The 13530-nt window shown below is 42.0% G+C and overlaps 1 long non-coding RNA gene across 1 annotated transcript; it reads right to left on the bottom strand.

Annotated features, from left to right (window-relative positions):
- Nucleotides 1–332: 332 nt before the first annotated feature.
- Nucleotides 333–3351, bottom strand: LOC126077230 (uncharacterized). Its single transcript, XR_007517682.1, has 3 exons — nt 2859–3351; nt 633–820; nt 333–508 (listed from the first exon to the last, which is right to left on the bottom strand). It is a non-coding gene; the product is annotated as an uncharacterized LOC126077230 (long non-coding RNA).
- Nucleotides 3352–13530: the final 10179 nt, after the last annotated feature.

The raw sequence follows: 13530 nt of genomic DNA, 5'->3' as shown, positions 1-13530 counted from the left end.
TTCAGAAGTAGAAGGCCTTTTTTCCCAGGTGCCTATGGGTGGACTTGAACTGTCAACTTTTGGTTAGTAGCCGAGTACATTAACTATTTGCACCATCCAGGGATTCCCCACCTTTTGCATCAAAATCATTTTGAAGTTTTGGTAAAATTGTAGATGTTTGGTCCCATCGCAGGCCTTGTGAATCATTGGGGGAGGAGCAGGTTAGAAACCAAGGAAAATATTTTTGATAAGCACCCCAAGTGAGTCTTAATTTACTTACCAAAAAGAGATAGTGATGGCACTAGAATTTCCCTTTGTAGTATGTCTGACCCACTGCACAGCTAGGTTGGCTTCACAGTCCTGTGGTCCTTCCTAGCCTGCTTGGAGTAAGCGGTGTGTCCTTTCCTGAGGGAGGACACCCACTCTGTAGTCTGTAGATAGGTCGGAGGATTGCTGTTCTCCTATTTACTTGAAGCATTGGGCAACAGCATATAAATTAAGCAAGACACATGAAACAAGTCCAACGTATCTGTTTAAAAAGAAAAATACACCGTCATATTCAAAATAACAGTGTTTGGTCACCATTACAATATCCCTTTTTCAAAAGACAAATTAAATGTGCACTCAAATTCGAAATAGTGACCTTGACTTACCTCCCATAAAACCTTTCTTCATTGTTTTCCTTGCTTGGAGGAATGGATTTCCTCTAAGTTAGGTCTGCTCTCACCAGTGACTGACCGATACAGAACTGTGCTGGTGGAAGTAAGTTTGATGCTGCGCAAAGTCAAATGAGCATCTGACGATGTCACAGAAGTCTGGCATCATCAAAGTGCTTTGAACTCTGGGGGAGAGAGAAAAGCAATAGGCATGTGGGTTCGTACAGAATTCTGGAAAATAGGTATGGGATTCTGGATAATCGGGTTTGGTTTACTTGATGTTATGGATTGAATTGTGTCCCCCCAAAATGTGTGTCAACTTGGCTAGGCCATGATTCTCTCTATTGTGTGGTTGTCCACCATTTTGTCATCTGATGTGATTTTCCTTTGTGTTGTAAATCCTGACTTCTATGATGTTAACAGGGCAGGATTAGAAGCAATTATGTTAACGAGGCAGGACTCAATCTATAGGATTAGATTGTATCTTGAGTCAATCTCTTTTGAGATATAAAAGAGAATCTAACAGAGAGGAGAAGGACCTCCCACCACCAAAAAATCAGCACTGAGAGCAGGGCACATCCTTTGGACCTGGGGTCCCTGCACTGAGAAGCTCCTAGACCATGGGAAGATTGATGATAAGGACCTTCTCCGAGAGCCAGCAGAGAGAGAAAGACTTCATGGGGAGCTGGCACCCTGAATTCAGACTTTTGGTCTCCTAAACTGTGAGAGAGTAAACTTCGGTTTGTTAAAGCCGTCCACTTGCAATATTTCTTTTATAACAGCACTAGATAACTAAGAAACTTGTTCAGCAAGTAGGCACCAAAGCCTAAATATAGCATTGAGTTAAAGGCTGAGAGAGATCCAAAGGTGGAAAAGGCATGTCCACACCCTTGCAGAGCACGATATGTCTGGCAAGATGAGACATGCACTTCAACAATTTAATATCCATACAAGGCTGTAAATGCTAAGTGCTAAATTAGTAGATGGATTTCAAATGCTGGCACCATTCAGAGGAGAAAGAGAGAAATCACTCATGGCTGGATAGTCAAGAAAGGCCTAAAGCTGCCCTCAAAGTTGGCAAAAGATAAGGAGAGACAGAAAGGAGCCATGGAGCTCCAAGTGGAGACCCAGTGAGCAAAACAGGGCCGCACTGGGAAAAGCAACAGTCCATGCTGGGGACAGTTAGTGACCAGGTTGTCTTAGACTGAGTTCTCTAGAGAAGCAAAACCAGTAAAGTGTATAAATATATATATAAATAAACCAAAAACCAAACCCAGTGCCATCGAGTCTATTCTGACTCATAGCCACCCTACAGGACAGAGTAGAACTGCCCCATAAAGTTTCCAAGGAGCACCTGGCGGATTTGAACTGCCAGCCTCCTGGTTAGCAGCCATATAGCACTTAACTACTATGCCACCAGGGTTTCCATATATATATAGAGAGAGAGAGATTTATATCAAGGAAATGGCTCATGCGGTTGTAGAGGCTGAAATGTCCATGGGTCAGGATAGGGACTTCTGATTCGTGTAGCTGCAGGGGCTGGTGAACCCAGGATTGGCAGGTCAGAGAGCAGGGTTCTTGCTCATAGGCTGTGAAGGTCAATGAATACCAAGATCAGCAAGCAAGAACGCAGGTAAGCTGTTAGCTCAAGTCCCAGAAACCAGAGGTCAGATGAACAGGAGACAGCTATAGGATCCAGAGTAAGCAAAAGCCCCTGAGCCTTTCCAGGATGTCTGCTTATATTCGATGCAGGTCACATGCCCAAGGAAACTCCCTTTCAACAGATTGGCTACTCACAGCAGATCCCATCATGGAGGTAATCACATTATATAAAATCTAATCATGGAAGTGATCACAACATCATATGACCGCCAAACTATATCATAACTGCCACACCACTGAGAATCATGGCCCAGCCAAGTTGACACACAACTTAATCATCACACAGGTCTGGATGAGGCATGGGGCTGGGGTTGAGAATGGTCAACGATGAAAGTTCAGGTTTCATTTCTAAATGTTTGCTGAATACCTATGTGTCAGAAACTATGTTCAACTCTTGACAGGCACTTTCTCATTTAAGTCTTAAAACAACCCTGAGAGATCAGTATTAGCCTAGTTTGTATGTTATCAGGAGGAGACCAGGCTCAGGGAGGTCATGTAAATAGGCCAAAGTCGCACAGCAAATAGATGAAAAAGCCAGGAGGCAAACCCAGGTCTACTTACCTCCAAAGTACTCTTTTTGTCGTTTTCCCCCTTTTCCAGATCATATTGCTGCTTGCATGAGAGTCTTTGTCGTTATTGTTAGGTACTGTCCAGTTGATCCCAACTCATGACGACTCCTAGGTACAACAGAACGAAACACTGCCAGGTTCTGTGGCATCCTGACAGTCATTGCTATATTTGAGCTCATTGTTGCAGCCACTGTGTCAGTTCATCTTTTTGAGGGTCTTCCTCTTTTTTGCTGACCTTCCACTTTATCAAGCACAATGTCCTTCTCCAGGCACTGGTCTCTCCTGGTAACGTGTCCAAAGTATGTGAGAAGTCTCACCATCCTCACTTCCAAGGAGCACTGTGGTTGTATTTCTTCCAAGACGGCATTGTGCGTTTTTTGGAAGTCCACGATACATTCAATGTTCTTCGCCAGCACCATTATTCAAAGGATCAAATCTTCTTTGGTCTTCTTTATTCATTGTCCAGCCTTCATATGCATGGTAGGTAGCTGAAAACATCATGGTTTGGGTCGGACCCATAGTTAGTCCTCAAAGTGACATCTTTGCTTTTCAATACTTTAAAGCGGTCATTTGCAGCACATTTGCCTAATGCAATATGTCATTTGATTTCTTTTTCTTTTTAGTTAGTATTTTATTTTTGCTGCTGCTGTTGAGAATATAAACAGAACATACACCAATTCAACAATTTCTACATGTATAATTCAGTGACAATGATTACATTATTCAAGGCGTCATTTGATTTCTTGACTGCTGCTTCCAAGGACATTGATTGTGGATCCAAGTAAAATGAAATTCTTCACAACTTCAATATTTTCCCCATTTATTATGATGTTGCTTTTTGGTCCAATTGTGAGGATTTTTGTTATCTTTATGTTGAAGCGTAATCCATACTGAAGGTTGTAGTCTTTGATCTTCATCAGTACACTCTGCTTTCAGCAAGCAAGTTTGTGTCATCTACATACCACAGGTTGTTAATGAGTCTTCCACCAATCCTGATGTCACAGCCTTTTTCATATAGTCCAGCTTCTCAGATTATTTGCTCAGTGTACAGATTCAATAAGTGTGGTGAAAGGATACAACCCTGATGCATACCTTTCCTGATTTTAAAACACGAAGTATCCCCTTGTTCTGGTCAAAAACTGCCCCTTAGTCTATGTACAGGTTACTCCTGAGCACACTTAGGTGTTCTGGAATTCCCATTCTTTGCAATCTTATCCATAATTTGTTATGATCTATGCAGTTAAATGCCTTTGCATACTCAATAAAGCGCAAGTGAACATCTTTCTGGTATTCTTTACTCTCGGCCAAGATCCATCTGACATCAGCAATGATACCCCTTGTTCCAGGTCCTCTTCTGAATTCAGCTTAAATTTTTGGCAGTTCCTCTTTCAATGTACTGCTACAATGGTATTTTAATTATCTTCACAAAATTTTACTTGTGTGTAATATTAATTATATTGTTCAATAATTTCTACATTCTGTTGAGTTATCTTTCTTTGGAATGGGAACAAATATGGATCTCTTCCAGTAGGCTGGCCAGGTAGCTGTCTTCCAAATTTCCTGGCATAGATGGGTAAGCACCTCCAGAGCAACATTCTTTGGTTGAAATATCTCAACTGATATTTCGTCAGTTCCTAGAGCCTAGTTTTTTGCCAATGCGTTCAGTGCAGCTTGGACTTCTTCCTTCAATGCAGTTGGTTATTGATCATATGCTACTTCCTGAAATGGTTGAGTGTTGGACAGTTCTTTTTGGTACAGTGACTTTGTATATTATTTCCATCTTCTTTTGATGCTACCTGCTTTGTTCAATATTTTGCCAACAGATTCCTTCAGTATTGCAACTCGAGGCTTGAATTTTTTCATTTTTTCTACTTGAGAAATGCTGAGCGTGTTCTTCTCTTTTAGTTTTCTAACTCCAGGTGTTTGCACACGTTATTATAATACTTTGTCTTCTTGAGCCTCCCTTTCAAATCCTCTGTTCAGCTCTTTTACTTCATCATTTCTTGCTTTTGCTTTAGCAACTCTACGTTCAAAAGCAAGTTTCAGAGTCTTGACACCCATTTTGGTCTTTTCTTTCTTTCCTGTCTTTTTAATGACTTTTGCTTTCTTCATGTATGATGTCATCACATAACTCATCTGGTCTTCAGTCATTAGTGTTAAATGTGTCAAATTTATTCTTGAGATGGCCTCCAAATTCAGGTGGAATATACTCAAAGTGGTATTTTAATTCTCGTGGACTTGTTTTAATTTCCTTTAGCTTCAACTTAAACTTGTATATGGGCAATTGGTGGTCTGTTCTGCAGTTGGCCCCTGGACTTGTTCTGACTGATAAAATTGAGGTTTTCCATTGTCTCTCCCCACTAATATAGTCGATTTTATTCCTGTGTTTTTCATCTGGTGAGGTCCATGTGTATGGTGCCCATTTTTGTTGTTTAAAAAAGGTATTTGCAGTAAAGAAGTCTTTGGTCTTACAAAATTCTATCATGTGATCTCTAGTGTTGTTTCTGTCACCAAGGCCATGTTTTCCAACTACTAATCCTTCCTCTTTGTTTCCAACTTTTGCAGTACAATCACCAGTAATTATCTATGCATCTTAATTACATGTTTGATCAACTTCAGACTGTAGAGGTGGTAAAAATCTTCAAGATCCTCATCTTTGGCATTAGTGGTTGGTGCATAAATTTGTATAATAGTCATATTAACTGGTCTTCTTTGTGGGCGTATGGATATTATTCTATCACTGGCAACATTGTACTTCAGGGTAAATCTTGAAATGTTGTTTTGGACAATAAATGTGACTCCATTCCTCTGCAATTTGTCATTCCCAGCTTAGTAGACCATATGATTATCTGATTCAAAATGGCCAGTAACAGTCCATTTCAGCTCACTAATGCCTAAGATATCAATCTTTTTGCATCCCATTTCTTTTTTTATGACTTCCAATTTTCCTATATTCATACTTTGTACATTCCATGTTCTGATTTTAATGGATGTTTGCAGCTGTTTTTTCTCTTTTTACTTGTGCCACATCAGCAAATGAAGGTCCTGAAAGCTTTACTCCACCCATGTCATTAAGGTCAACCCTACTTTGAGGGAGCAGCTCTTCCCCAGTTATATTTTGAGTGCCTTCCAACTTGAGGGGTTCATCTTCCAACATTATATCAGACAGTGTCCTGCTGCTAATCATTATGTTTTCACTGGCCAATTTTTTCAGAAGTAGACCACAGTGTCCTTCTCCCTAGTCTGTTTTAGTCTGGAAACTCTGCTGAAACCTGCTCACCATGGGTGACCCCACTAGTATTTGAAATACCGGTGGCATAAATTCAAGAATCACAGCAACAGGCAAGCCACCACAGTACATCAAATGGACAGACATATGGTGAGCCCTCTTGGTAATTTTGCTTTATAGTTCCATTTCTGAGATCTTTGATGTGTAGTTCAAAAAAAGCAAAAAAAAAAAAAAAAGTGTTTACCCGTACTATGCCAAATACTCTGTCTGCACTATGCTAAACGTTCTACATATTAGACACTTCTAGTTAGATTTCATTTCAGCAGTCACAGAAGTCTCCCTCAAAATGTACTTTTTAAAAGGCTAGAAGTTCATTTCTTTCTCTTGTAAGGAATCCAGAGGTAAGCAGTTTAAGAACTGCAGGATGGCCCCATCAAACTTCACAGGGATCCTAGTCTTCTTTTTCCTTGCTCTTTTACCATCATTTGTGTCCTGCCTCCTGGGCCAAGAGGGCTGCTTGAGCTCTAGCCATCACTTCTATGTTATAACCAGCAGAAAAAGGAAGGGAAGAAGAAGTTGCCTTCTCAAGTTAAGGCCCTTCCTTAGAAGGTGACTACATTTATGTATGTAACTCATTGGCCTTAATTTAGTTAAATAAAACATCTAGCTGCAGGGATACTTGGAATTGAAGCCTTTTTTACAGGCTGCCATGTGACCGGGTAGACATTTGTTACTAGAAAAGAAAGAGGGAATTGATTTTCAAGTAGCCAGGCAGTAGTCTTTGCCACAAACCTATTAACTTATTTGATCCTTATCACTATACAGTAGTATGAATTGGATACTGTTATTATCTTCATTTTATAAATGATGAAACTGATACTCAGAGAGGTTAACTTGTCCAGGTTACATAGCTAGTAGGGAAGAATTTGGGTCCGAACAGTGTTCAAAAACCCTGGTGGTATGGTGGCTAAGAGCTACAGCTTCTAACCAAAAGGTCAGCAGTTCAAATCCATGAGGTGCTCCTTGGATACTCTATGGGGCAGTTCTACCCTATCCTATAGGGTTCCTATGAGTCAGAATTGACCCGACGGCCACAGGAAAATGTGTTCAGCTGACTCCAGAGCCTGTACAACTCTCTAACAGAGGATGGGGAATTTGGCTTGTGTTTCAACTAATACCTAGGCTAAGAATGCTTTTTGCTCTTTATTTTTCTTAGCTAAGGAGTTTTTTTAAGATGTAGGCATACCCCTTATACCTTCATTCAGCTGAGAAAGAATTAAGATTTTTCAAAATAAATGTGACTTAGGAAACCAAGGAGCAAAAGAAACCACAAGGTAATGAAATACCTGGGTGTAGGGAGCACAAATTTAGTGTCCTAGGATAACTAACACCCAGCCAAGGACTGGTGGGGCTGCACCAGCACAGAGGACCCACAGGATCCACTTAAAGGGCACTCAGGCCTCTGTGCCTTTCCTGGCCTTTCCCCAGTTGCCTTTGAAATTGCCTGAGGCATATTCATCAACTGGACTCTCCAACTAACTCAACCTTGATGACGTTTGGCCTTGTTCTAGGCTAGTATTGGGGCTTCCTCTCACTACCATCTTGTGCCTCTCAGTGGCCTGACTCCTGCCCCTGGCTCATTAAATGCTGCTACCTCCACTTGGTTATAAACCTGAGGTCCTAATGAACCACCACCATCCCTCTGTCCAGGCCGAGTGGGAGCCTGGAGCTCTCAGCAGCATAGCAAAAGTGATTGACACATCCTAGCCCAACAAATGTTCAAGACAGTCAAAGCCCTTTCCCACTCTCAGGTTACAAAGGCAGCTTCTTTTCCCTGGTGCTTTGACAGTTGATGCAGGCACTCCACCTCCAACCTGGGGAAAGATTAACCAGAGAAAAGATAGTCTTAGCCCGTATAGTAGTAGCGATCTTACAGAAGGCTGGCTCTCTCATAGCCTGACAGCCCTTTTTGTTTCTGAATGATTTCTTCCTTCCTTCCTTCCTCCCTCCCTCCCTTCTTTTCTTTCTCTTTTTTTCTCTCTCTCTCCTTCCTTCCCTTCCCTTTTTCTTTTTTTTCTATCTCCTTTCCTTCCTTCCTTCTCTCATTGTTTCTTTCCTCCTTCCTTTTTTTCTTTCTTTCCTCCCTCCCTTCTCTCTCTCTCTCTCTCCCTCTTTCTTTCTGTCTCTCTCTTTCTTTTATCCTTTTTTGTTCTCTTTCTTTCATGTAGTATATATGTATATCTATGTGTGTGTACATAAACACACACACATGTGTGTGAGCAGATGCAGTACCTGAAAGCAGTCTACAATAGAGTCAGTGAGATAGCCTTAAGCCAAGGAAAATAAGACTCAATTCAATGTCCAGCAGGAACTCTTCCTGTGGCCTAGGAGAAGGCACCAGGTTCAGAAAATTTTCCTGGAGGAGATGGTATTGATGTTGAAGACCCCAAAATAAGTGGGTATGGAGACAAGAAAAGTCTTCTGAAAACAGAATGATTAGTTCTCTGGCTTCTCTTGCAAACTACCAGTTTTTTTGTTTGTTTGTTTTATCTTGTGTCTGGGAGTTAACACCCTTTTGTAAAGAAATAAACAGCTACTGTGAGGCTGGGAAAGTCATCTCAAGATTATAATAAGTTCTAGCTCTTTCAAACTTGCTTTCATGGGTAGTCCCAAGATTCTTGGCTTGTGTGCCTGTTAGAACAAATGACTTAGAATCTTGTGCAGCTCTGTTTCTCTTTATAGAGAACAATGTTCTGGAATGAGCCGAGATCTGCTGTCTCATTCATGCCTTTCGGTCTGGGAAAGTCTTGGCCTGTACTGTACACCTTCCAGACTTAGACACAAATACCCTTATCAGGCCCAGCCCCACAAACCCTAAATACCAAATAAGAAGAGACTGCTGACTTCCTCCTCCTCCTGTGTGCACAGCCGTTACCCAGATTGGGTGACTGTTGTAGGAAAAGAATAGATGCTTTGTTCTCCCCCTTCGCATTGGAACAACTTCTATCCACATTGATTCGTGGAGGACCTTGTTCATTTAAGTGTGTAGATTAGAACCCCAAGTTCAACCTGCAGAAAAGATGTCACTGAGTGTATAAGAGGAGTAGAAATCACTTCTCTTTATGAGACGTGCTATGGAAAAATCTAGAGTCTTCTCTGTAGCTGGAGAGATGAATGTGTTACTACCATACCAAATTTGTCTTTATTTTGGAAGACACATCCGATCATCCAGTCTATAAGAAGGTTTGACAGGCTGGTAGAAGAATGGAAGGCATTCATGTTCCTTTCCTGTCATCAGGAAAGGAGTCCTGGTGGTACAATGGTTAAGCACTTGGCTACTAGCCATTGTACCACCAGCACCTCCAAAGGAGAAAGACCTGGCCATCTGCTTCTGTAAAGATTATAGCCTAGAAAACCCAGTGGAGCAGTTCTACTCTGTCATATGGGGTCACTATGAGTAGAAAATCAACTCGATGGCACCTAACAACAATCATCCAGATAAGCTGATTACTGTTCATCTAAGACAGCTATTTAAAGAGATGTTTTAAACCATAATGTAGAGACAAAATCTGACTGTCACAAGGATTTCATGTTACCAAAACCAAAAACCAAACCAGTTGCTACTGAGTCGATACCCCATATGGTTTCCAAAGAGCAGCTGGTGGACTCAAACTGCCGACCTTAGTTAGCAGCCGAGCTCTTAACTATTGCACCACCAGGGCTCTAATTTCATGTTAGGTCAGTGAAATATACTTACCTCAGTGCACCATGATTATCTTAAGCACTTTTTTTTTCATTCAACAGATCTTTATTAAGTACATGTTGTATAAGTTGTCTTATGATACGCCCTGCTGGGAATGATAAGAGCCAGGCCATGGCCTTAGAAGCTTGCCATCTCATCTGGTAATCATAATGGCTGCTGTTCACTGAGCAGAGCTTATGCAACAAGCACTTTAGGTACCCTCAGAATAGTCAAAAACCCCATGTTTCCTACCAGCAAACCAAACTCAGAGAAATTAGGGAGCTGTGCAAGACCAAAGAAGGAACAGATTACAAGAGCCAAATTCAATCCCAGGTCACCCCAGCCCATTCCATTTTCCACTACTCTCTTTGCTTGTTAGCTGCTGTTGAGTCTGCTCTGACTCACGGTGACCTCATGTACAACCGAACAAAATATTGCCCTGTCCTACGTCATCTTCACAATCACCACAATGTTCAAGTCCATCATTGTGGCTATTGTGCCAATCCATCTCACCAAGGGTCTCCCTCAAACTCGCTAGCCCTCTACTTCACCAAACATGATGTGCTGCTCCAGCCAGTGATCTCTCCTGACAATATGTCCAAAACAAGCAAGCTAGACAATGTTCTGTTGTGATCCATAAGATTTTCACTGGCTAATTTTTAGAAGTAGATCACCAGGCTTTTCTTCCTAGTCTATCTTAGTCTGGAAGCTCAGCTGAAACCTGTCCACCATGGGTGATCCTGCTGGTATTTGAAACAGTGGTGCCTAGCTTCCAGCATCATAGCAACACGCGAGCCACCACAATACAATAAACTGACAGATAGGTGGTGGCCCCTACTCTGTAAAAAAACAAAAACCAAACCCACTGCCACTGAGTCAACTCCAACTCATAGCGACCCTCTAGGACAGAGTGGAACTGCCCCATAGAGTTTCCAAGGCTATAACTCTTTACAGAAGCAGACTGCGATATCTTTCTCCCATGGAGTGGCTGGTGGGTTCGAACTGCCGATCATTCAATTAGCAGCTGAGCATTTTAACCACTGCGCCACCAGGGCTCCTCAATTTGGCCAGGAAAGTTTATTAATCATGGTCTGATCAGAAGACAGAAACCAGACGCTTTACTTGAACAGAAGATCCCTGGCAGTGCCTATGAGGAAGTTCTACTCTGTCCTGTAGAGTCTCTATGAGTCAGAATTAACTCGACAGCAGTGGGTTTTTGGGTTTATTTGAACACAGACAATTTAACACAGAGATTTAACGAGGTGTGGAGCTATTAACTAGGTACCTGAAAGGGTAAAAAGAGAACTCTAAGGTATCATGGCTACTAACTGAAAGCCTGGTGGTTCGAACCCCCGAGAGATGCCTCAGAAGAAAGGCCTGGTGATCTACTGCCAAAAGATCACAGCCAAAAAGACCCTATGGAGCCTGGCTCTACTCTGACACACAGGGTTGCCCTAAGTAGGAATCGACTCGGTGGCAACTGGTTTGAGGTATTATGGAGGTAGCAGCGTAGGAAGCAGCTACTACCCATAAGTTTGAGGAAGCAAAGAGGTTGCAATTACTAAAACTTAGAGACTTAGAGGACAAGGCCCATGAAGCTGAACCTTGGGCCTCTGAAAAGTGAGCGCTGCTTGCTGGTGCTGGTCTCTGAACTCACAAGAGGGGCTCCGTGGGGTTTGGACCCAGGTGAGGCCAGCATCTTGGAGGGAGATACAATAAGGCTGGTTCTCACTTGGGAAAACTGCAAACTGGATTCAGCTGCTGCTGTGGAAAGGAATTGCTGTGCTAGGGTGAAGAAGCATTGCTGGGATGATGTTCACAGGAACAGGAAGGAGCAAGACCTGACTTCTTCGTTCAGCCTCATAGCCTGCCCCTAGCCCTCCTATTGACAGAGTCTAAATACGGCCAGCTGGCAAGGCAGAAATACGGTTTGCAGAGATCCAGTCCCAGCAATACAAATCAGAGTAGATTTAGAACGAAAATACAATTTCTTAAATATTTGCACAGGAGGCAAGATATAGATACAAGAAAACATCATTGTAGCTACTATATGAGCATGTCCCTGATGACTACTAACTGAAAAAACAATTCTGACTCATAGCGACCCTGTAGGACAGAGTAGAACTGCCCCATAGTGTCTCCAAGGCTGTAAATCTTTATGGAAGTAGCAGGTCACTACTCATTGTAAAAACTAAAGGATGGAAAAGCTAGTTAATTGTTACTTGTAACTACTCAGCTTGGGGTAGTCCTGGGTGGCACAAATGGTTAACTGCTGGACTACTAACCATAAAAGTTGGCAGTTCGAACACACTCAGAGGCATCTCAGTAGAAAGGCGTGGCTGTCCGCTTCTGAAGGGTCACAGCCTTGAAAACCCAATGGAGCTTTGCAACACACAGGGTCTCCACGAATTGGAATCAACTCAACAGCAACTGGTTTGGTTTTTATCTGGGCTTGGGTATCCTTGGGGGCAGGGACTATGCCCTTGTCATGCCTCCATCCCCAACACCTTCCTGGCGATAGAAAGATGCACAGCAAGGGCTAGTTAAACAAAAGAATGATAACTCTATTGCAATAAGCTTTTATAAATTTCTATGTGTTTTTTGCTGCTGGAGTTTATTGGGCCAATTCTGAACCCTAGAGGCTGTTCTGCTCCTGGTCCAGCCTCAGATGTGTGGAGGATAAAAGGGGTTGGTTACTTTTAATAAGACCATATTAGAGTGGTCCTTGCTAAAGGATGATGGAGTTAAGGCCAGCTTGGATGAGGCTCTCCTAGCCTTGGCTGCTGGAAGGACACAGCAGTGCCCAGGCCAGCTTCTGAACCATTCTTCTGCACAGCGCCATTTTTTCCTATTCCGTGATGTTTGGTCCCACCTACACCACCAGATCCTTCTTTTTCTCTCTGGTTCCTGTCCCTCCCTGTGTCTCACTCTTATTTGCCCTCGAAACACGTGTGTTTGCCAGAAGACATGGACACAAACACTTCTTTAGTCACAGCACATGAATAGAGATCTGGATGGAGGAGGAATCAAGATTCTGGGCCCTGAAGTTCCTTTTGGTAGCCACCATGAGTGATGGGAGCCCGGCACATCTGCTCTATGTCAGAGCCACGGAAGGCTCCTTATTCAAAGCCCTCGTTTTAAAGATAAAGAAACTGGGGCTTGGAGGTGAGGAGTCAATACCTGCCCCAATATGCAGCTATTTTGCACTGTGCCCACAGCTCTCTGCTCCTCTTTCTAGTACATACTTTAATAGAATACAGACATTTCAGAAGAAGTTACTTCATGCAAGGCTAAGAGTTTTGTACATTGTCAGGGTGCTGAGTTGATTTAAATCAAATATTTTCTGAATCATTTTCATGTTAGAGGTTTTGTATAATACAATGAAATACAATATACCATAATAATACTTGCCGTCAAGTTGATTCCGGTTCATAGTGACCCTGTAGGAGAGAGTAGAACTACCAATACAGTATAATACAATACAATACAATACAATACAATACAATACAATACAATACAATACAATACAATACAATACAATACAATACAATACAATACAATACAATACAATACAATACAATACAATACAATACAATACAATACAATACAATACAATACAATACAATACAATACAATACAATACAATACAATACGGTGAAGTGGTGGTTCTCTGATAGGATCTTCCCTTCTGTG

The sequence above is a fragment of the Elephas maximus genome, chromosome 5, assembly GCF_024166365.1.
Source record: "Elephas maximus indicus isolate mEleMax1 chromosome 5, mEleMax1 primary haplotype, whole genome shotgun sequence".
In the NCBI taxonomy this organism is placed as follows: domain Eukaryota; kingdom Metazoa; phylum Chordata; class Mammalia; order Proboscidea; family Elephantidae; genus Elephas; species Elephas maximus.
This window is presented reverse-complemented; position numbering and strand designations above follow the sequence as displayed.